This window comes from Rhodnius prolixus, unplaced genomic scaffold, assembly GCF_049639745.1.
Source record: "Rhodnius prolixus isolate KJV_2025 unplaced genomic scaffold, Rpr scaffold_6, whole genome shotgun sequence".
Lineage (NCBI taxonomy): Eukaryota > Metazoa > Arthropoda > Insecta > Hemiptera > Reduviidae > Rhodnius > Rhodnius prolixus.
Window position 1 is genome coordinate 9,440,522 of NW_027411634.1, and position 23,925 is coordinate 9,464,446.

The 23,925-nt window shown below is 35.3% G+C and overlaps 1 protein-coding gene and 1 long non-coding RNA gene across 6 annotated transcripts in view; one reads left to right on the forward strand and one right to left on the reverse strand.

Moving 5' to 3' along the window:
• LOC141460647 (dual 3',5'-cyclic-AMP and -GMP phosphodiesterase 11A-like) overlaps positions 1-23,925 on the forward strand; it is a 247,818-nt gene that overhangs the window by 91,581 nt on the left and 132,312 nt on the right. Inside the window, exon 4 of one of the 5 annotated variants that reach the window (XM_074140853.1) lies at positions 3,569-3,737. The exons of 2 other annotated variants lie outside the window; for them this stretch is intronic. The gene's annotated coding sequence lies outside the window, so the exon portion shown is untranslated. Of the gene's footprint in view, positions 1-1,140; positions 1,390-3,568; positions 3,738-5,327; positions 5,462-23,925 lie in introns of those variants that run through there. 2 more of the 5 variants (XM_074140856.1, XM_074140851.1) reach the window with 2 other exon arrangements.
• LOC141460658 (uncharacterized) lies at positions 1,743-5,311 on the reverse strand. Its single transcript, XR_012462274.1, has 3 exons — positions 5,176-5,311; positions 2,203-2,327; positions 1,743-1,880 (listed from the first exon to the last, which is right to left on the reverse strand). It is a non-coding gene; the product is annotated as an uncharacterized lncRNA (long non-coding RNA).

The following is a 23,925-nucleotide window of genomic DNA, read 5'->3' on the forward strand; positions in this document are numbered from 1 at the left end:
AGTCATAAACCCAGTTTTTTAATTAATGAATCTATTTAACTCTGCTTCCCATACAGCAGCTTTTATTAAAACGTCCTGTTGATCAAAATTAAATAACTTCACATAGGTATTTACGTTCCCCCATTTATTTGTGCTTTGGTTCTTTTGTAAAACAATGTACATATGATCTTGCGTTGATCCCGTATTAAATGAATCCAAAGTCCATGGATTGTGCAACCATAATATAAAATGAATCCAAGTTTTTTTGATTGTTTGTTACAAACGGGATGTGTTTTTTTATTAAATTTGTTAACAATATTAAACAGTTATTTATACCTAAAAACAGAATTCTTTGGAAAAAAATCCATTTCATTTTGTCATTTCCTGTATATTTGTTGTTTACTTGGGTTATTTTTTTAATCAAGATTTTTTTTTGCAATGTAATTTTTATTTTAAGCCTCAGTTTGGATGAGTTTTCTGGGAATTCTGTTTTTGGAGGGATTTCAAACATGTAAATCATACTTTCCTCTCATTATTTCTGTTCCTTTTTTTGTTTTTTATGATTAAATTTTTACGTCGGTGTATTTTCCATAATAAAGACTTAATATTTTCATGAGGTATTTTTTTAATATCAGTGTATCAGCGTCCAATTAGCCCTTTCTTATTCACTTTTGTTTTCTCGTCTGATACCAATTCGGAACTGGAAAAGTCTTAGCCCCCCCACGAAATTTTTTTAAATAAAATTATCAGTCTTGAATTAGTAATTCGAAGTGATTCTGATTCGGTGTTACCATATAACCCGCCCGATTCAAATGTAAATATAAAAATATTTCTTTATTTTATATTTACATTTAAATCGGGCGGGTTATATGGTAACAGCGAATCAGAATCACTTCGAATTAGGCCACACCTCCTGGTAACATTTACCCAAATATTTTATTTAACATAACCACTTTAAAATAAATTATTTCCGTTATTTGAGTTTGATGAAACAAGTTATTTCTTGGCATTCATAAATGAGAAAGATGTAGCAAATTATGAAGCAAGAAATCGAATTGCACGAATACCAATACCATCTTTTGCTTAAAATAATGTGAAGTTGTAATAAAAGTGATAATAATAATTTTTATACAAACAGAATTCATACATAAAGAGTTGAAGCTTCCTAGAACGGAAGCGAAGGTAGACATAACAGATAAAAATAAGTAAATAAATATTAGAGATGCCAAAAATCAAACAGTTTAATAATAACAGAGAAACTTTGTATTTCCTTTGAACTAAACAAATTAAAGAACATACGATATCCCCACTCCGCTGTCTGGTTGAGTGAATACTTCACTTTGTTACTGGCAATCCTAATGTGTGGGGTCACCTGTGACCAGTTTGAATTTATGCCCTGTTTTATCTAAGGTAACCTCCTTTTTACAAAAGAAATATTGTTTTCTTAGTTAATTTGTGCAGTGCAAAAATTTATGTAAATCACTTTCTGTGATAGTAATACCTTTAAGAAATCAGGATAGATGTTTTCAGATATTGAGTTCGATTCCCAGTTTTGGGCTTTAAATTTTATTAATTATAATTATTATATTAATGTTTTTTTTTTATGTACCACCGAAGTGGGTACACCCATATCTTACCGTTTTCATTGTTTTACGGAAGTGTATTTGTGGAACTAGGTGTGGATATAACATCGACAGCATGTAATTCAGTCTGGTAAAGTAACCTTACGGTTTTGGTTACATTGTTATGCTGGGTTATCCCTGATGATGTTGGTGGCGTCCAGACATTTTTCTTGGTAGTTTTTTCGTGAACGGGGAGATGTACTGTTCCTAGGAATTTTCTTACTGGTCACTGTCTGGAAAGAAGGAGTGTACTGCCAAAAACTCTGGATATTGATGTGCCTTAAAATAAATAAGTAAAGAAGAAAATCATGTCTGTGTATATGTACATGTAAGTAAAGTAATAACATTTTCCAGGCAGGTTTTTACTTCCAACTACTCATTAAATAAAGATCTCACATTAACCATTAAGTAAAAACCAAGGCCTAGCTCGGGAATCGAAACCAGTACCACAATAGCTTTGCGGCTCTTTATTTAACCGCTCGGCTACAGTGGTACCTTATTTTATGTATATTTATAGCTTGTGGTACTGGGTTTAATTCCATGCCTTGCATTTTATTCAATGGTTAAAGGGAATTTATAGTGAAGCATGTATTCCACCCACCTTCTTCCATGTCACCTGACTGCATCTTGGGCGTTCTGCCATTTTATTGATGATTAGATGTCTAAAAGGGTATATGCTCCATCTTGGCTAGAGTTTGTGGAGGCGTACAATCTCTTCATTCTAGGCTTAAAGAGATAAAATCCCAAGCTGTACTGGGCACGTGTTTTTGTATTCAGCCTAAAACTTGTCATTATGTATTCCTCTCCTGGCAATGTCTTCTATCACAGATTCACTCCCTCACCCACTCTCTCTCTCTCTCTCTGTGACGTCACCCATCCCCACTTCCTTCCATACCTTTGAAAGTGATTAAAGTTTGGTAATGAAGGCTGTGTAATCTTGTGGTTTCGTGTGGAATAGGCAAACTTAGGGGAGGATATAGACGATCTTGCCTCGATGACAACATTAAAGCGATTGTGGTTTTCGTCACTAAGAGCCAACATTTCAAACAGCTACTTTGTTTTTGATGAAGTACTAATAATTTAGTCTCAGTAGAATGATTATTATAGTTGTCAGTTAAAAAAAATAAATAATTGATTGGGCATTTTTGAATGTCTAAAACTTGGCTGAAGTTGAAAAAAATGTCTAGTTTAATTGTTTAGTAAAATGTGATGGTACAGCTGATATTCAAATATTGAAAGTTTATTGTCTCATTTTGGATCGTTATTAAGCATTATGAGCAAATTGAAATCCCGTATGGTTTGCTTAGGTGATTGAATCAGTAAACAATGAGAAACTCCCAGGTAAGGAGATGAGAATTTCAAGGTTTAAGTAACATTATGCCTATCACCACAAAAGGAACCCACTGCTTTAGAAACCCTATGAATACAAGCTCATTTTCATCATGAGAAATTAGTATTGTGGAGATGTTTTGAAAATGATGGTACAATGAATTCCACTTTTGGTTCTAGACAATTAAATGAACTAGTATTCCAAATAATAATTGTAGGCAATCCACTTCGATGCCCCCCGCTGGATCGCCAAGATCTTTGGGAAGAGAAAAAAGGGGCTAAACCAAGTCCCTCCAAGGATAATTTCTCTTTTGCCCTCCTCCTTTAATTACTGATCTTTTTCCTGGGTTCATCCAAACCATTTGATATAGTTATAGGAGTAAAAATGTTTCTGGAACTTGTTCGGTTTTTTCTACAGAAGGAAGTATTATTTACTTCCAAAAATGCCCTACTAAAATTTAAGTTTTTCAGTAAAAGAGATGAATTTTGCTCTTTATTATCTGAAAAAAATAGAAACTGTTCTTATTATGTCTGATAGTTTTAGAACACCACCTTTATCATCCAGGTCTATCTTAAGAAATATTTTTATGAACAATAAATAAATGAAATTATATTGTTATTTTTTTATAAACTGTTAGGTAAACGTGGCGATTGAACGATGTAGTAAGATTGGACCAAATAAAGATCCAAAACGTGAGCATTAGAAACGATCCTTCCTACGGACTCTTAAACGACCTGCAAATGTATATGGAGCCGATAGGAATACACTTCCTTATTACAGACAACCAGCAAACGACCATGTTCACTGTAAGTACTGTTTTTATTGTCCAGGAAGTCGTTGGAAGTAAATTCAATCGTAAGATAATTTAATATTTTTAATTTTGTGTTTTAAGTTTTGTTTTTCTCAATAGAACTGGTCACTTGTCAAACTTCTTTCAATACCTATTTCCGGGCGCATGTACTTTTAGGTTAAATATGATTTCCTTTCATTTCTAGGAATGTAGGATAATATACGAAAATCAATTGCGGATGTTATTCAATGTTACCTGAGGGTTTTTTAAAATCCTGTTTTACTAAACTGACAAATAAACTTCCGTCAAATTTAATTGAAACTTTCTTTTTTGTGTTTCTTTTTAAGCTTGAAAGTTCGTCAACGCTCTAGAGCTTTTCAGTGCGTATCCACCAAGTTGATGACATTCTAATGTTAGCGAGGAAACCGGTCAAGTGGGGAGGTACTGAAGACTAAGGGTACGTTCACAACGGAGCTGTGAGCATAGATGATAGCGGAGATGGTAGCAGTGATGCATCAGCGCTTATAGAATAACCTAGTACATTCTTATGTGAGCGTGCACAACGAAGCTTCGACTAGTGACTCATACTCGCTGCTATAAACGAGCATAGATGATAGAATTGAATTTTTCATTTTTCTGCTAGCTGAACTCCCAGTATCGGAGCTTCAAAATGGACGTAGAAAAATTATTTAGTGCTGTCTTTACTCATTATTTTTGGTTATTATTTTATTATTTACTTTTAAACAATATTTTGTTTTTTAAATCGTGCTTACATTTATTTTCATGTGTATTTATTTGTTTTTTTTCTCAATAAAATCATTACTAACCTAAGAGTAATCACTAGTTTTTCTTCTATGGTTATAGGATTTCCATGACAATTTTTCCAAAGTTTTCTTAATTTTGACCTTATTTTTTCTAAAATATAGTCGAATGTGGGTGGACCCATCCTCACATATTCAAAAAAATGATCCCGGATAATTTCTAAGTTCCTTATATAAATGGTGAAATTCACCCAAAGTACTTCGTTTTTTATTTATGGGATGTACATGATATTTTCTAAAGCGTTTTCTCTTTAAAATATACCTTTTTGTTGCTGCTGAACATAAAAACTCTTCTTCACTTCTCGGGACATGTTGCAAGTATCACAGCTCCGTTGTGCACACTAATCAGCGATTATATTTTACTCTATCAGTTATCTTCTCTGCTATCATCTATACTCACAGCTCCGTTGTAAACGTACCCTAACTGATAATTGCTCTTCATTCCGCATAATGGATTCGAAACAGGAAAAAATTGTACGTTTTGATTTATTGAATGTATGGTAGCAAACTTGTCATTAACATTCCGTTTCCTTTTTGCTATAACTTCGACCGTTAGTCGGTAGAACTGTGAAAAGTCTTGTGATTCGAAGGATGGCCTCTGGAGGGGAAAAAAAGAAGTGATTTTATACTTACTTATTTATATTCACTTGCAGATTAAGAAGAAGAATGCAGATTTTAAGAATGCTTTGAGACTGTCCAATATCTGGAGAGGTAGATAGAAATGGTCCTAAGACTTCTATATCCTAAATACAGCAATAGGATAGGATAGAGTTCAGCCAGTAAACAGTTGTCCATTTGCCAAGAGACATAAGCCTTAAATGGCTTATTCTACCATTTTCCATTTTGGAGGGGATCATCCACAGCTTTGCTGCTCTGTAATTAACACTTCATTTTGCAGAATGTCTCCTACTCGTTCAAGGTAAGCATTTAGGCGCAGTTAAGAACTATCTCCTTAATTCTCTAGTAGGTTTGCTTTTAATTAGTGCTAGGAGATTCTTGAGTTGTACCATTATTTCATTCCCGTTACCCTTATTCAACAATAGCATCCTGTGCTAACTAAGCTATTGTTCACTATTGTTTTGCATTTTATTGTTTTATAAAGGTAGTCTTTTTTTTAAATTATCGTTATTTGTTTTTTAAAGGCGCCAACCTTATGTTTGAAAATTAACATTTATGTAGATATTTCATATTCTTTCGAAATAGCATATACAATACTTTATTTAGCCTTGGCGTTTTTGACGTGACCATTTTCCTGCGCACAATGAAAGAAATTGAAAAAATGTTTTTCCCCCTTAATTAGTTTTCATTGTTGCACAATTTTTTTAGTAATTTGTTTTCCAATTTTAAAATATAACATCAACTAGTGGCAGAGTGTGAGAGAGAGGAATGAAAAATGAATGAGAGAGGGAATAGCAGTGACAAAAAAAGTTAATTGTTGTAATATTAGAGTTTTGCCATCTGTTAAATAAAGGGGATTCTTTTATTTTGTTTGCGAACAGAGTAATTACTCCGTTCTTAATAGAGTTTACATTTCAATTTCCAACATTCTGTAGTTGACGTCCATTTTGATGACGAGATCACCCTTTTTTTTGTTTGATTATACCAGCTTTTGTGGTATCCTGCTCAATTAATTCACTTTAGGGTAGGAGTGTTCCAACTTTTGTGTTCTGCAGGCTACTTACTCCACTTCTCGATGTAACAGTCCTTAGGGTAGTGGACCTCGACTTCCTCAATAAGTTTCCCTCATTGGTTCTGGTCTGCAGCCTTAAGGAGCCATCATCTTTTAATACCAACCCGACGAAGGTCTATTTTCTCTGCATCATTCACAACCACCTAAATCAAAGGCGCCCTCGAATTCTTGCGCCTCCTGGTTTTCTATTTAGTAATTTTCGGGGGGAAACTCCCCGCAATCATTCTCTCCACGTGCCTCACAACCATCTCAATCTCCATTACTTAATCGACTAAAAACCTGACTTCCCCATTAATCACCATCAATTATTCAGTATCTTCTTATTTTCCAGTCGCCATTCACGGCACTTCGATCCAAACACCCGTTTCACTTCTTGTCTCGCCCAAACGCTGAGGATATTTCACAATTTTTAGCTGAACACCCATGTTTCTCTGGCATATGAGACTATAGTTCTAATAATGGTATGTAGGACTAAACAAACCTACTTGAACATGTCATAATTGTATATTGTGCTTGAAATATACAGTTGAAATAAAAGTATAAGTTAACAACTTGCAAATAGTTCATAAGAAATGTCGTGTGATTGGTTCTATCAGATTTATTATTTAATCTAAAGAGCGAGGTTTTTAGATTAATCTAAGCACTTTCTAATATACTATTACCGGATTAGGGACTCCATGTTTTTAGAGTGAGGATGAGAGTGTAGAAGTGGCAAAAAAAGAAATGAAGCTGTAGGAATGTTGAAGCAATATGTGCGCCTGTCTCCATGGGAATGATAGATCCAGTAGTTTAGGGTTCACTGTGAAGAGATCGTTCTTCTATGGTTCTCGCCCGACCAACCACATACCAAGTTTTGGCGTTATCTTCTTTTATACAGGCCCGCTTGAAGGATTGTGAACATTAAATTTAGACCGTCGAACATTTTCTTTAGGGATTGTCGAATAAAGTTTAATTTTCTCGTGTGATATTTAATTTTAATATAGTTTTCTGGGCTGGAATTTGGTTTGCGCAGTTCTTGTTGGTCTTGTTGTTAAATAATGGATACCTTTATTAGAACTGCAACGGCGGAGGATGGTGATTGGATAGTGAGACAATAGATTGAGAATTCGACGTACACTGATCCCAGGATGGGCATACTCTTATACAAAGGACATACTATTTCAAATCCTTCTTCATTTTTCGATTTTTTCCACAATCTAGGGCCAGGAATTGGCTATTAAACTTTTAGCATGACTGACTCTTGAAGATCTCTTGCGGTTACATTGACTTAGCTGCTCAAGTTATCAACCTTGCTGAAAAGTTTTGTTTTATTATTTTAATTTGCTATTAAATTTAGGATTTACGAATGTAAAAGCATTCTTTCTTTATTGAAGTAATTGTCCTTCCATTAAATTACAAAGTTCCCAGTCCCCAGGGTCAAATACTAGGGACTGTGATTTATAATAAAGATTAGCACCCAATTTACGGCATTCGGTGATGAAGTTTGAGGTTCAATCATTGAACAATTCCAAAGAATCCAATCCTGAAAAATCCAAAAAAAAAAATCTTCCACTAAATCACCCAATTCCTTTACTTAAGTATCCAACCTATCTCTACTCAGTGATCTGTGTAGTATCGGGGCTTCTGCCCACCATAATCCTCTCTGTCGCCTAAAGCGCCTCTGGCTGCAAGACCCGTGACGGTCAATCAACCAAATTTTAATATTTTAATAGCCGGTATTAGTGAACATTGTCCCAACCAATACTACATGTAAATTAGTAGCTCATGATTTGTACCTATTGTTTATTGTAATGTATATACTATAGTAAATAACAATAAATTGGGCCCTTCAGTGAAATGCATTATTTACGTTGATCTGAGTTCTTGAACCAATTGATGATGCCACTTCTGGCTTTAAATGCCTCTATGATTTTGGCGCTAATGACTGCAGAAGTCAATGGGACCCCTTTAAAAAATAAAAAGTAAAATAATGATTTCAAGTACACGGAATAAAAAAAATCGAATATCGTTCGATGTTTCCAATTAGAAAACAGAAGAAAAACGTTTTCTAATTTTTTGTTTGTTTAATTCGAAGACAGGAGTATCTCTTTGAGTTCTCCTTCAATCTCTTAGTCCCTAATGGGAGCTTTTTCACAGGTTGTTAATTCCTTCTTTCTTTGTCAATAAAGGAGAAGCAAATACCTTTTTTCTGCAACCATGTAGGGAAGTTCTCATTACTCAATTAAAATCAGCTGTGTAATGCCCAATTTCCCACACTAGTGGGGAAAAATTCCCATTAGTGTCACTTTCCGCACTAGTGTGTGGAAAAACTTTATTGTGCTTCCTTGATATAAGAAGTTTTGTTATTAACATAAAAATTTTCTGTAAAACTTTAATAAGCTTATTTAACGTAACTAAATAATTAAAAAACGAATATTAAAAAATAAAATAAAAATTGAAAGGAATATAGAAATAAAAATAATACTTTAATAAATAATTAGATATTTTTAATTATAACAGTTAAAAAGGTTATAGTGTTACCTTATAGAAATTTAAAATGGATTCTAGTGATTCCTGTTTAGAAAACACTCCTCCATCAATAAAAGAAACAGCAGAAAATGTAATAAGTAATGTAAATAATTGTAATATAACAATAAATGTTAATAATAAATAAATTACTTTTTGTAGACTGTAAAAATGAAATTTTTAATTTTTTTAGTTAATAAATCTAATGGTTGCAGAAAAAATATAATATTTAACTCGAGTGTAAAGTATTTTCCTCACACTCGGCAATTTGCACTTGCACTCGCCTCGCTTCGCTAGCTCGTGCGTGCAAACCCTGCCTCGCGTGAGGAAAAGTACTACTTTCCTCACTTGTTAAATAAATAACTATTGTCTGTCGCTTGATGTTCCCTTGGTAACAACAAGAGGGTTTTTTTCCTTACTATTATTACTTTAATTATCGTCATTATTGTTAATTACCCATAATCATTATACATAAAGTTTATAAATATTCGAAATACTGACAGTATGGTTTATTATGTAGTCAGAAATTAGATTTATATATTCATCGTTTGATTAGTCCAATCGTAACACTTGGGAGATAAATCTTTCATACAGCTTCTTAGTTATTCTCAGAATGGAAAGGATCAATCTTAGCACTTGAATCCGAACTATAAATAAATTTATAATTAATAAATTAAATTTAGGTGTAATTAATATAGCAGCAGGTAATTTTGGTTCTCTAGAATTATTGATTCGTACCTTTCAGAACAGTAATATCAAGGAACAAGATACGACATTGATGCGTACATAATTTAATATTCTGCGTTCTGTTGAAATCTAAAGATTTTCCTTATGTTCTTGGAAACGTTAGCCACAGCTTCCAGAAGGGCGCCATAATAGGGAGTAAAAACCGTTTTATTTAAGTCTTCTTTGTTCAAATTTACTTTTGTTTTTGCAAACCAAATTCAATTGATGATTAATTAATTTTTATATAAGTTCAACAAATGCTTTGAAGTTAAAGTTAATGCTTCAAAGAAGTGACTTAATTAAGAAAGTTGATAATATCTTATTTCTTTTTAGTTTTAATTAAAATTACCTCCATTGTTGGTGGATTGTTTTCTTTATTATTAAATTGTTTTTTTTAAAAAAACAAAAATGCTGTTTACCTGGTGTAACTTCATTTTGGGTCTTTGGGCATGAATGATCACTTTTCTGTCCTCTTTCTTCCGAAAGCTCCGGAAATACAAGAAGTTTCGAGAACAGTAGAATCTGAAAATAAGTGTTTTAAGCTTATGTTCTGACAATTTTGACAAAATCAAAATCCTCCAAAGGAAATTTTCGTCTTTGACTCTCTTACTGCACCCCTTTCTTACACCAAGCTTACACCTCGACATCTTAAATCCAACGCAGCCAAGAGTGTATCCTCTTTATTTACTTGGCTTACCTCTTAATCATCTCAGTCAGTAGGCGCCTCGGTAGCCGAACGTGTTAAGAGGCGAGACCTGCAAAGCTAATATGCATTGTGGTACTGGGTTCGATTCCCGGTCTCTAGGCCTTGGCCCTCATCCACGACACCTAGTAAATGGTAGTTGGATGTTGAGCCCCGCTTGAAAAAATAGGCGATTGTAACTTTAGTTTTAATCATCTCAGTCGTGTATTCACCCCCTCCTTACAAAGGAATCTATATAAATCTATACATTTACAACTGTGGATTGCAAAGATAGCTTGGCCAAACCCCATATTCTATTCCATAGCCTACATTGGTTTAAGTAGACTGTTGTACTAGAGCAGTGATGGCGAACCTATGACACGCGTGTCAAAGGTGACACGCGAACTCATTTTGGGTGACACGCATTGACAGAGACAAAAAATTATTATATAATTTTAAATAATATAGCAATTAGTGGAGTACTTTGAAGAAATTACGGTAATAATTGAGAATAAGTATCTTGTAAACTTTCCTCAGATCAATTACCATAAAGTGGGACATTTAATTTTTTTTTTTTTTTACTGGGATTGTAAATATCAAAATATTATGAATATTTCTATATTGATACGGCACCAGAGGTTAGGTAGACTAACTAACTAACTAACTAAGCAGCTCTACAGCCCATAGTGAGCCTTGGCTTCCCCAACAATGCTCCACCAGTCCTCTCTACACATGGCCCTTCTCTTCCAGTTCTCCACCTTTAGCACTCCAAGGTCCCTCTCAACATCCTGGAGCCAACGTCTTCTCGGTCGCCCTCTTCGTCTCGTACCGAAAACGTCCGCAAGTAACATTTTCCGAGGCATTCTGTCCTCCGCCATTCTCGCAACATGTCCTAGCCAATCTATCCTCCTCACTTTGATGAACTGTACAATATCACAGGACCCGTATAACTCATACAGCTCTTTATTACTTCTTCTTCGCCATGCACCCTCCTCCAGCACAGGTCCAAATATTCTTCTTAATATTTTACGCTCAAACACCTTCAGCGTGTTGACTGCGCTAGCACTTAGGGTCCATGTTTCTGCAGAGTATATCACTACAGGCCTTACTAATGTCTTGTACAGTGCTACCTTTGTTGCACGAGACAGCAAGGAGGAGCGGAAAAACTTCAAATTGGCAAAATAGGCGCGGTTTCCAAGCATGATTCTCCTGTTTATCTCCTGTTCAATTTTGTTCTCATTGTTCAGCTCAGCCCCCAGGTATATGAATGATGACACACTTTCAAATTTGTACCCTTCTATTTCGATATAGCAATTAGTGGAGTACTTTGAAGAAGTTACGGTAATAATTGAGAATAAGTATCTGGCAAACTTTCCTCGGATCAATTACCATAAAGTGGGACATTTAATTTTTTTTTTTTTTACTGGGATTGTAAATATCAAAATATTATGAATATTTCTATATTGATACGCCACCAGAGGTTAGGTAGGGTTTTCCAAAATTTTGACACGCCGAGCTCAAAAGGTTCGCCATCATTGCCCTAGAGTGTTTTGAATCTCTAGTGATAGATAGTCTTGATCTGTAGTCTAATTGTCTTTTGGGCTTGTCTGTAACGTGTTTTAAGGTTCATTATTGTGATCCTTAAGCTCTCTATCGATTCCAATTCTCTGCTGACCATTCCCCGAAAATTCCTGCTAATCTTGGACTATTTGATAGAGCGCATATTCTGCTTGTTCATAATACTGCTGCAGCAGACTCTTTACAGTAGCGATCAAAGATGTGTTGTTCGTGTATCTCAACACTTCTGCAAGAAGCTCAAACTGAAGAGTGTGATTTTTCTAATTAGAATTCTAAAGTGAGGTAACGAAGGTTTAATTCTATGATATAGATTTGTCGCTTGTATAGTTCGAAATTCTAAAAACAGATAGACCTTCTACACTACATATTACTTATTTTCTGCCTAATAAAGATAAAAAAAAAAATTTCTTATTCGTAAAAATGTTTTCTTATAGAAAAAAGATCGCTACAATTTGTATTTATATAAAGGCAGAACCAAATAAATAAAGTAAATAAGCATGCGAATGGTGGGAACATTCAGTGCTGTAAATATAGACCCCATTTACACACTGACATTTATAGATACATGTATATATAGTATATTCTGTAAACATGTGCGTGCTTGTATTCTCACGTACTCTGTAGATACAGCTTCAGAGTGGGTGAGTCGTGTGGAGGAGATTGTGACGGAAGCAGAGTATGGACAGCTCCAAGGCCATATTGGATTTGGTAGAGCTGTTCTATCCTAAGAAATCTTTAAACAAAAGAGGATTTTTTGTTCTTTTTCGTTCTCTCCATTTGTCCTTCCAATATGTATATCGACTCCTCCTTGCTTTCTTTTTTAGAGCGCTTTCTTGTCCATTTATTTTAATGCATTTTTTCTCTCTCTCTTAACATGAAGATTTAGAAAGAATTTACATTTTATTACGACTAATGGATGATTATTGAAAAATTAAAGAAAGAAGGTTTTTTTCTAATATCCTTTTTTAGCTCTCTTGGATACTACTTGAGGAAATTCTTGAGATCAAGTCAAATTTTAGATCGCTAGTTCACTCTCGAAAACATCCGCTTTTTAAGGTATCTTTGAGTCCATAAAAGTGGTTTTAACCTTCCAGCGGGCGCGCCCAAAAAGTTACGAAAAAGGGCGCGCGTATCTCACATATAAATTTTGGTATTTTTAATTTTTTCTATCAATAAAAGAAATAAAATTAATTAAATAACATCTGTAATTATTAATAATTGAAATAACAAATAAAAGATGCTTTGAAAACGACAGTACTTTTTATTTTTTTAGTCAATAAGTGTAATAATTACAATCAGCGTGTTCAGCCACTAGACTGTCTGAAAGCTTTCGCAGATATTTCCTCCTCGTATCTGAGATTTACAATGTCTTTTTCTGTCAGTAGAAAACAATATTCTTATAAACAATGTTGGAAATAGTTCAATTTGATGGACATGTATAAAAGAAAAAATATAAATAATTGATAAGTTTGGAAACTTACTCTATTGGTCGCGAGTATATGTCAGGCACGGATCGACAATTGCAAAGAAATGTACGAGGGTCGTTTGAAAAGTCCGTGCAAAGTCAGAGAGATAGCACCACTGGCGCGTATCGAGGTTATGTTTAGTTAGTAGCATCTCTTGGAAGAACACACACCAAGTTTCAGCCAGATCGGTCTATTTCTTTGTGTTTGACATTCGTTTGAATCGAGGAAGTCGAGTGATTTTCAAAAAATGGACGAAAAAGAATTTCGTGTGTTGATTAAACACTATGAAAAGGCAAAACGCCTGAGGAGACTAAAGAGAAGCTTGATAAACATTATGGTGACTCTGCACCTTCGATTAGAACAGTTTATAAGTGGTTTCAAAATTTTCGGAGTGGCCATATGGGCACAAGTGACGCTGAACGTTCTGGACGCCCTGTTGAGGTTACTACTCCAGAAATCATTGATAAAATCCATGATATGGTGATGGATGACAGAAGAGTGAAGGTGCGTGAGATTGCTAGTGCTGTGGGCATCTCGATTAAACGGGTACATAATATTTTGCATCAACATTTGGACATGACAAAGCTATCCGCAAGATGGGTGCCGCGATTGCTCACGCTTGACCAAAAACGAAATCGTGTGAAGTGTTGCAAGGACGGTTTGCAGCTGTTCCAGAAGAATCCGCAGGAATTTAAGCGTCGTTTCGTCACTGTGGATGAAACATGGATACATCACTACACTCCTGAGACCAAAGAACAATCTAAACAATGGGTTACCAAGGGGGAATCTGCGCCAAAAAAGGCGAAGACCGTTCCTTCGGCCGGAAAGATTATGGCGACTGTCTTTTGGGATTCGCAAGGAATAATCCTCATCGACTATCTGGAAAAGGGTAAAACTATTACAGGTGCATATTATTCATCGTTATTGGACCGTTTGAAAACCGAGCTGCAAGAAAAACACCCACGATTGGCCCACAAAAAAGTCCTTTTCCATCACGACAACGCACCAGCTCACACCTCAGCAGTTGTGGTCGCAAAATTAATGGAAATAGGGTTCCAACTCGTTTCACATCCCCCCTATTCTCCAGACTTGGCTCCCTCGGACTACTATTTGTTCCCCAATATGAAGAAATGGCTGGCGGGAAAAAGATTTTATTCAAACGAGGAGGTGATTGCAGAAACGAATGGCTATTTTTCAGACTTGGACAAATCCTATTATTCGGAAGGGATCAACAAACTAGAGCAGCGTTGGACGAAGTGTATAAGCCTAAAAGGAGACTATGTTGAAAAATAAAAAAGGTTTACCCCAAAAAATTAAGTAGTTTTTATTTTTGCACGCACTTTTCAAACGACCCTCGTACTACCCCCAAACAAGATGAGATTAGCGCTGAAGGAAACTAGTCATGAGGGTGTAGCATTGCTTAAAGGGCAGCACCCTCCGCCGCTCCATCATTAAACTACGATTATTTTAGTCTTAGTCTGTATCTGTGAGATACTCGCGCCCGCTGGAAGGTTTTAAGAAAGTGGATGTGAACAAATTATTTCAAAAATTAAAAGTCACTGGTTGCTGGAGAAAACTGATTGGCATTTCCACCTTTTATTTATTTTATTTTGTTCTGAAAATGGCTTCAACGATTTCCTTTAAATTTTAAATACACATTGCAGGCCTGTTATTTGTTACCAAAAGGTAAATAAATAAAGCCTTTTTAAAAGAATTATGATTCCAGTTTTTAATTCCAAAAGAATTATATCCATATTTCAATTAGATCCAACGAGTTTATGAATCTCATCGCTCAATCTTAGATAATGCCGAACTCTTATTCCTTCTTCTATCCATTGGACACCATTCAGTGGACACTGTTTCTGTCCATGGGTTTCTAGCTCGAGACACGTGTCTCTCCTCTCTACACTTGGGTTCTTTTAGCACAGTTTGCACCGCCCTTTGTTAGCCCTTTCCATTCTGAATCCCTTTATCTTTTCCTTTAAACAATCAGAATCTTTCGTTTCTTGCCTTTCTATGTGCTTCACAGCTGCTGCACATTTTTGCAAGTCATGGACAAAGTCTGCGCCCACCTCCCCCATACAGAAGGCAGGGGAATTTCGCAGCCATTGAACTCCTTCTCCTCCTCTGGATAACTAAATTCAAAACCAATCCTGTTGTTTATTCTAAAGTCTTCTAAAGATCAGTTGTTTCAAATCCAGTGCACTTTCTACCCCATCTACTTTCTTTGACAACTTCAAAACCCGTATTTTCAGCCAACCCCAGAAGTTTACCTTTATTATAAGAGACAATTCGCCCGCTGAGGAAGCGAAAAAACAAACGTTATCTGGGACCCGAAAGCTACTAAATAGTGTAATAAATATTCTTAATTTGAAAACGTATTAAAGTAATTTTTGTGAACATTTAAGATACAAAAATTCAGTAATAAATGCCCTAACTTCACTCATTTACCTAGTAATCTAAAGATAACGTTTCTAATCATGCTATTGATCCAAGTAATTATTTTTTATTCTGATGGTTTTTTTAGAAGCACTAAATTTAATGAAGGTTAAGTTGAGTTTATTTTAAGTAACCAGACATTTCAATTTTTTAAGAAAAATGATTTTTTATTTTTACGTAGAAAGAAAATTTAATCCCATTAAGGAAATTAATGTTGGCAAATTTTCCATATGGTTTTAAGAATTGCATGACTTTCGGGAAAATCAATTGTTTCAGCGCTTAATAACACTCAATATTTATTTATGGCTTTAAATTTAGCTGTAAAGATATATCAGTGCCATTGTTATGACTTCCATTCAATTCACCAATAGTAATCAGTCATTGTGATTTCCATCAGATGTCCAACAGAGCTTTCATTATCTCTACAAAAAGAGAGACAGGGAAATGTTTTTCATTAAATTGAATGAAAATTAAATGTTCCCGAAATAATATTTCCTAACGATCATCTTCCTTTGGGATCCCAGTAATTCTTGGAATCCATTAACTTGATGGTAATATTAATTAGGAAATAGAGTATATTACCTCTGTTACCAACCGGATATTAATTATTTGTATTGCCAAGAAAATGGTTTTAATTAATTGTATTTTGCCAATTCACTTGTCGTGAATAATCTTGATGCTTAAAGTTGTTGAAAATAATTATAAATAATGAATAACTATGGAGGTTTTGGTGAATTGGTTACGAAGCGTGAATTTGTAAGTGGTAGATTGCCAGTTCGAATCCCGCGTGTTGCTAATTTTTATTTGTTAGCAAATGTGCTTCCGCCCTCAACCACGGCACCTAATTGGTAGTTGGACGTTAAGCCAACATTTACTTTAAATAAATAAATAATAAAAAAGTTTAATGTAATAATAAGTGATGCCAGCTGTTATCCCCTGCGTGTTTTTCATAATTCAAACAGGAATCAGCTTTTCTTCCATTTTCATAGATTACAACATCCGGTTTCTATAGAGACCGCTGATTTGAGAAATCAATTTGAGATTATTGGTTCTGATGATGTCTGGGAAAAACAGCACATACCAAATGGTAAACTGACGGATATCATGGCAAGATTTAACAACAATCTTTTTTTTTTTCCTTTGTTATTGGCCTCTTGAGCAAGCAAATCAGCCATTATTTAATTTCTTCTTTAGCATCTTGAACATTTACAGAGTTATCCTGTTGTTTGTTATAAACTCAAAGAGCTCTGTGTAAATTCTGCCATCATCAGCTGCCAGAATAGTATTTAAATTGGCAGGTAACGGACATCCCGTCGCTATCACTGCCCTCCACAAACGCTCTCTTCCTTTAGTATTATTAGTACATTCCAGGATTAGATGGTTGGCGTCTGCTATTACTCCTGAAGTACAGGAACACTGGTGAGATGTTTCCACCCCAATCCTGGCTAGATGGTGCGGCGAATAATTGTGGTTGAACCTCATTCGAATGACAGTGCTAACAAACTTCCTATTGTGGTTTTTGTATTTGTAAAACCATGGTCTTTTGGGGACACTACATTGGATGGCTGTGTAAAATTGGCCTTTTCTCCGCTTTTGCATAGTTTTTAATATCGGAGACCAACAGTGAGTATGGCGATGTATGTTGTAGGGAGATCGCTTCCTTGGCTTTACGATCCACGATTTCATTTCCTCTCAGACCTGTGTGACCCTTAATCCAGATTAAATGTACCGATTTGCCTTTTCTTAGAATATTATTTAATAATTCGGAAGTTTTTAAGATTAAAGCGGGAGCATTATTTCCAGAATTTTGTAGTTTTTGGAGAACACTTTTGCTGTCTGTGAGAATTAACACCAGCGATTGGTCTATTGAATCTACATACTTTAAACATTGATATATAGCAAATAATTCGGCTGTGAATATGGAAGCGAGCTTATTTAATTTGAATTGTAAGGAGACGTCAGCCGAAAGGTCAATCATTGCACATCCCACACCGTCTTGATTCTTAGAACCATCTGTGAAGAGCTGATATCCGTTGGGAAAAAAGCGGTGTAATTTGTTAAGAAGCAGTGCGTTGATGCAAGAATTTGAATGGTTTTCGTTGTATTGGAAAAAGTTTGTATGAATGTTCTTAGTATTTTCCATAGAAACCAACAGCTCAAAACTGAAAACAGGGAGCCAATCATAGCGTTTTATTTCTAAGGAGAAGTGAGATAGTTGGCTGAACTGGTTTACTAATATCGGGCTCCTCTTCTTGTGCCAGAACTTGTCGGTAAAAACTCGGGCTGATATTCTGCTTATCCTTTGAATGCTGGGTTGTCTTTTGATACAGAACCTTTCAATGATAAACCGTGAAGCTAACAACTTCCTTCTGATTGCCAAGGGTTGTTGCTTGGCCTCTGCTAGGAGCGCATTAGTCGGCGTAGAAGTCAGGGCACCCAGACTTGCTCTCAAGGCTTTGTATTGCAGTTTGTCTACGTGGTTAAGGTGAGTGGATGCCGCATCTCCATAGAGGAAGCATCCATAATCCAATCTAGATAGAATTAGTTGGTTGTATAACATTAACGATGTTGCAACATCTGCCCCATAGTTAAGGTGGTTAAGGTATCTCAAAATATTCATACTTTGTTCGCACTTTTTAACTATATAACTAATGTGCTGTCTCCAGAGTAATTTACTATCAAGGTACATTCCCAGTGTTTTCATGACCGGCTCTACCCGTAATTGGAGTGCTCCCAGTTTTACTGGTGATTGTAGAGTATACTTTCTTTTTCGAGTAAACACCGTAATACTACTCTTCGCTTCAGAGGGTGTTAGTCCCTTGTTGTAGCACCATTTACCGAAGATAGTCATAGCACGATCCATTGTGTTTATAGCTTCCTTTAATATTCTGTTACTGCAATACAATATTATGTCGTCCGCAAATTGAGAGATACAGACTTCCGGACCCAAATTCTCACCGACGTCTGCTGTGAATATGTTAAATAATATCGGGCTTAGTACTGCCCCTTGCGGCAAGCCCATATGAGTTTGTCGTGGAACAAATAACCTTCCACAACATCTGACTTTTATAGTGCGAGATGCAAGGAAATTACAGACATGATGTACAATTCTTGAGGGGACCCCTATAGAATCCATCCTGCGAATAAGACTGGGGATATGGACGTTGTTGTACGCATTTACTAGATCAAGGTTTGCAGCGATCTTGAACTTACCGTCTGTAAAAGCTTCATATGCGTCCATTACAAAATTGGCCAAAGCGTCTAAAGTGCTGCGTTTTTTCCTAAACCCGTTTTGGAATGCCGGAAGTTTGTCCTCCGATTCTATCCACCATTCTAGCCTGGTTTTAATTAGCCTTTCAAAAGTTTTTGCTACGCATGAGAGTTCCTCAACAACAATCTTATTAGTAAGGTTGTTGAATCCCTGTTAAACACCAGTTTTAACACTTTCCTTAGGAATATTAGCAGTTTTGGTTTAGGTGAACAATTACGTTCACTTTAAATGTCACATTGATAATGATCAGAGTTGCCAGTCAACTAAGATTAATATAGTGAGAAGAAGCCTCAACTCTATATCCTCAGTAGGGTTAATAAATTTAATACTGATTCCCTCTGCCCGTTATGTGGGAACAATAAAGATGACCTAATTCATTTCTTAATTATCTGCCCGGATATTGGATGTCTTAAGATCCAAGTATCTACGCTTTGCAAAACATTAACTTTTCTCCCTGTATTCAGCCTGAAATTGTGTTGTAGAATCTCTTATGTTTCGACTCGGTAGACAAAGTAAAATATATGTACTTTTTTATAATTAACTCAGTAAAATTTAGAAATTTGTTTTCATTAATTTAATAGCATTTTATTATTATTTTATTTGCAAAAGTGAATTTATTTTTGGGTTTGTTCTCTTTATTTTTCTTTTTTCATGTATTTTATCCGTGTAAAGGCGCGGGTTGCTACAATTGTACATTATAAGCAAGTTACAATAAATAATAATAATAATAATAATAACATCCGAGGGAATGGATTAGCTATGTGGTTAGCGTACTCGATTCCCACGCGGAGGTCCCGGGTTCGAATCCAGCAGCTGACCCTTAGATTTTCTCTTCCTAGGAGCTTCTTACAGCTCACTGTCCGGTGATGGACAGTGTTGTCTGTAACGAGAGAACACTGTCCGGAGGCCGGCAGTGCACTGAAAAAAGCTCCAAGCGCTAATAACCTCAGCTGTTGATGCGCTAAAAAAAAAAAAAAAATATCCAGTTTCTACAGAGAACTTTGACTTCTACCTATAAAAGTTCAGTTCCTTATTACCCACGAGATCAGATTAACTCCCGCATTCTATTTTATGGTTGAAACCATTATTTCCTATTTCCTATTTCTTTGGTTATTACATCCAATTTCCAATTTTATACCAGTTCTCTGTCCATCTTCTTCCACAAAATATCCACCAACTCTCTCAATCTTCTAGGGGAGGTTCTCGAAAGCTTTTTTGATGAATTGTTTTCTACAACATATCTTTGGGGGTTCATCTCTTGCCAACATTCTGCCGCCGACAGTTCCTTGGTACCAAGCTTTTAAATCGTAAAGTCCTTTCTATATTCTTCAGTTTCTTCAATTAAAATCCTCTCATATCTGCTCATGCGATTCTTGCCTTTACAATCCTTTTCACAGGACGTTTAGCCAGTGACAAATCCTTCCTTTTTGGAACTCTCTACCTGTTTATCTTTGTATCTCCTCTTCTCTATCAGTCTTCAAAACTCGCCACTATATTCACCACTTGCTATTCCAACTCCAGCTTACTATTATTACACGCTTCCATCAGCTTCAACATCTTTATTACGTTTTATTTTTATTATAATATAAGGATCAATTCAATGAGATCATGTAAAGAATAAGATACACCTACACAATTTTTTTTGTTCTACCACAAATCCCCCCAAAACTCAGTGTCACAGTGTGATCCAGAAGTCGGTCGGTTTATACCCACACATGTGTCAGTAACTTGGTCTTCTTGACAACACGTGACTTCTTGGCTTGGTTTACTTTATATTCCGGAAGTTACGGCGGAATACCCAAATTTTATTATCACTTTTTTCTTTATCTCGTTGTACAACAACTTGGAACACAGCATTTCGTTATTCAGTGTTAAAGTGTTCAGTATATCACATTTACTGACGTACCTGCTGATGATAGCATTTTTGATCCAGTTTCATAATAAACGTGAAACGCGCACGCTTGTGATCAAGTAGCGATGAATAGTTGCCAAATTGATTTTTATAATTAATTTAAATTTAAATTTATGGACTGAATTTCACTGCACACTAATTTTATTATTGTAATAGAAATGAATTGATTTTTGTTTGATAAATATGTAATATGGATTTCATTATTACTTTTCTGCACGATTTTTTTTGAGAAAATATTTACCAACAATTCTATCACCTTACACGATTTTTTTAAAGTTGTGGAACATATCCCCAAAATTACTATATGTCGTGGAACGTATCTACCGTTTAAAAAAAAAGAGTTGGGTGTATTTAATATTATTGTGAGTGATATGTTTTTTACACTCTCGTTCAATTGACAAACTAAACTTGATTATTAAACTAAAATACTTTTTATTCCTTTATCAAATAAAGATCTATTCTTATCTTCATATATGAGCTACGAGAAGAAAAGTGATGAAGTTGTGTTAAAGTGGAAATGTAGTTAGAGATGTGGGGGAAAGCTTTTTCCCTTTACACGGGAGTCCAGCTGTTTAATTGCACATGAAGAATTACACACTATCCTGACGGCTGTGGACTTTTAGTGATCCTTAGTATGTTCTCTAGGAAGAGTGTTATATATATATATATATATATATATATATATGTGTGTATGTATATAGTTAGGGCCAGCAGCAACAGCTACTTGATAGCAGAGCTGGGAGAGACGCACAACACCTTGCCCCTGAAGAGCGACGACTGGGGTGCTGTTACACCAGTGTTGCCTAGACCTTGGTGGCAGTCCGAAGGTCACGGCAACATGGCACTCCTAGCTTCATTCTCTCTCTCTTTCGCCTCACGTTTTATCGTCATTTTCCTTTTACCCTCCTCGCTAACTACGTCACACTGGTTGGCACTTCGTTATATATATATATATATATATATACAAAGAAAATACTTTACCTTGCCGCAACAACCATTACTTCCCCCCACACTCCATTAAATACTCCTCTCATAACGATCTTGCTTCAAAATCTTGATGGCTTTGTTGGTTTACTGTCTTCTGTACTAATTTACATAAAACGATGCATAACTTTAACAACAAACCTGAAAAGAAAATATTACCTTTATCATTTTATTTATTTAACCAGAAAAATTTTTGATTTTCCCAATTTTTTGTTTTGTTTTTATTCAAGTTATTTTCTCTCGTTGTTGCTTTAAAAAGATTCAAAAGTCAATTGGTGTTTTTAACTCTCTTGATATCTGTTGGTATGTAGAATAACGGCCATTGTGAAGTCATGTCGAAAAGGGGCTAACTATTATTGTTGAAACTCTCCAGGAATTATGTATGAGATCAAAACAAGTAGACCACGCAGTCTTTGCAGGATAGAGCGTTGTTAGATGAGAAGTATGAGAGGGATGGCGCTTCAGGATAAGAATGATTGGATAGATTAGTGTGGAAACGTAGTTTGGAAATCTGAGGTAGTTTATGGAGGGGTTTCATTGTTGATGATTCGTCCAAGAAATTCGGATTGTGTGGGAGTATTATTCCATAGTTCAGTTTCGAATGTCTATAAAGTTCGAAAAAGTGTTTTGTATTTATGTTCTCTGTGTAGTTCGGTCTATAAAGACAAGTCATTTTTTAATATTCAGGTAAAAATCCTAGCTAGCAGAATTGATTGGATATTGGTCCTGAAATGTTAATCAGTACCTCGTATAGGTTTCTGATCTTTGTGTATCACTTTCAATTTGATTAGCAAACGGTAGTATCATTCGCACCAACTTAGAACTGCTTACTCTTTATGGAGAAGCAGACATGGATGCATACATTAAAAAAAGGAAGATTAAGTTGGTTAGGACATGTGGAGAGGATGGTGGTGAATAGAATCCCTAAATGCCTTTTATGTGGCAGGCCCCCGGAGGCGTCAGAATTAAAGGTTAATGAGATGGCCTTGATGACGTCGAAGGGGGATTTGAGGAAAATGGATGTGCGAAGATGGAGACTGAAGGCTCTGGATAGAGCTCAGTGGAGAGCCTTGATTGAGGAGACCCTGGCTCCTTACAGGACTGTAGCGCCAAAGAGGAGGAGGAGTATCATTCAACTGATCAAGGTGGTCCTCCAAATTTCAGAAAATTTCCATTTAATGTGCCATTTTCAGCCTTAAGTACGGTTCTACCACTTATATACTTATAATAAGGGTTAATGGTGCTTACGTGTGAATAAAATCTCTTTATAAAGAAGCATCACTTTACAGTTTTTACAATTCTAAATTTTTTGTTTTTCAAAAATTAAATTACGAATTTTTCTGTGTATATATATTCTTGATATGAACGTATATCTAACACTTGCATTTTGAATAATTTATTTACGAAGAATATCAAATGTAAATATTATATTACATTCCATTTTAATTAGAGTGATGCCAACTTCTATTGGCATGAAAGTATAAATTTGAATGAGTGATAATTATAGTTGGTACTTGTGCATGATTCTGTGTAATTGCTAAGATGAGTGTAGAGATGTATTCCAAATCAGCTTGATTAATAATAAACTGATGTTTGATGCCTTAACTTTAAAGGCACTAGTGGACCTTAACATTGGTCTTTTGCTCTAGTTAATGAATCAAAAATAAATCAATTCAAAAATGTGAATTCTTAAAGAGAATTCGTGGTGCTAGGGCCTTTCATGAGCAGAGTGGTTAAAGTCTTCCCTCTAAACCCCACTACTGGTGTAATATTTGCTCTTACAAATTAGATAATGTTAATAAGAACAATGAAATTATGGTTTTGAAGAAAATTTATGACTTTAAAAAAAAACTTTAAAATTGTCGTGCGAGTGTTCACATCAACTTATTATATAATGTCCGGTTTCCGGTTTAAAACTATTTTATTTTGAGTAATATCTAATAATTGTGGTGATAAAGTTGAGAGAACTGTTAAGGCTAAATGAGTTTTGTTGAGTGAGTAGAGCATTCGTTGCCAAGTTCTGCGTTCCAACTCAGAACATAACACGTTACAGCTTTAACTTGTTCTGGATTAGCTTTTATTGTTCGCTGTCTGCCAAGAATTTTTCATTTAATCCATCTATCTAAGAGA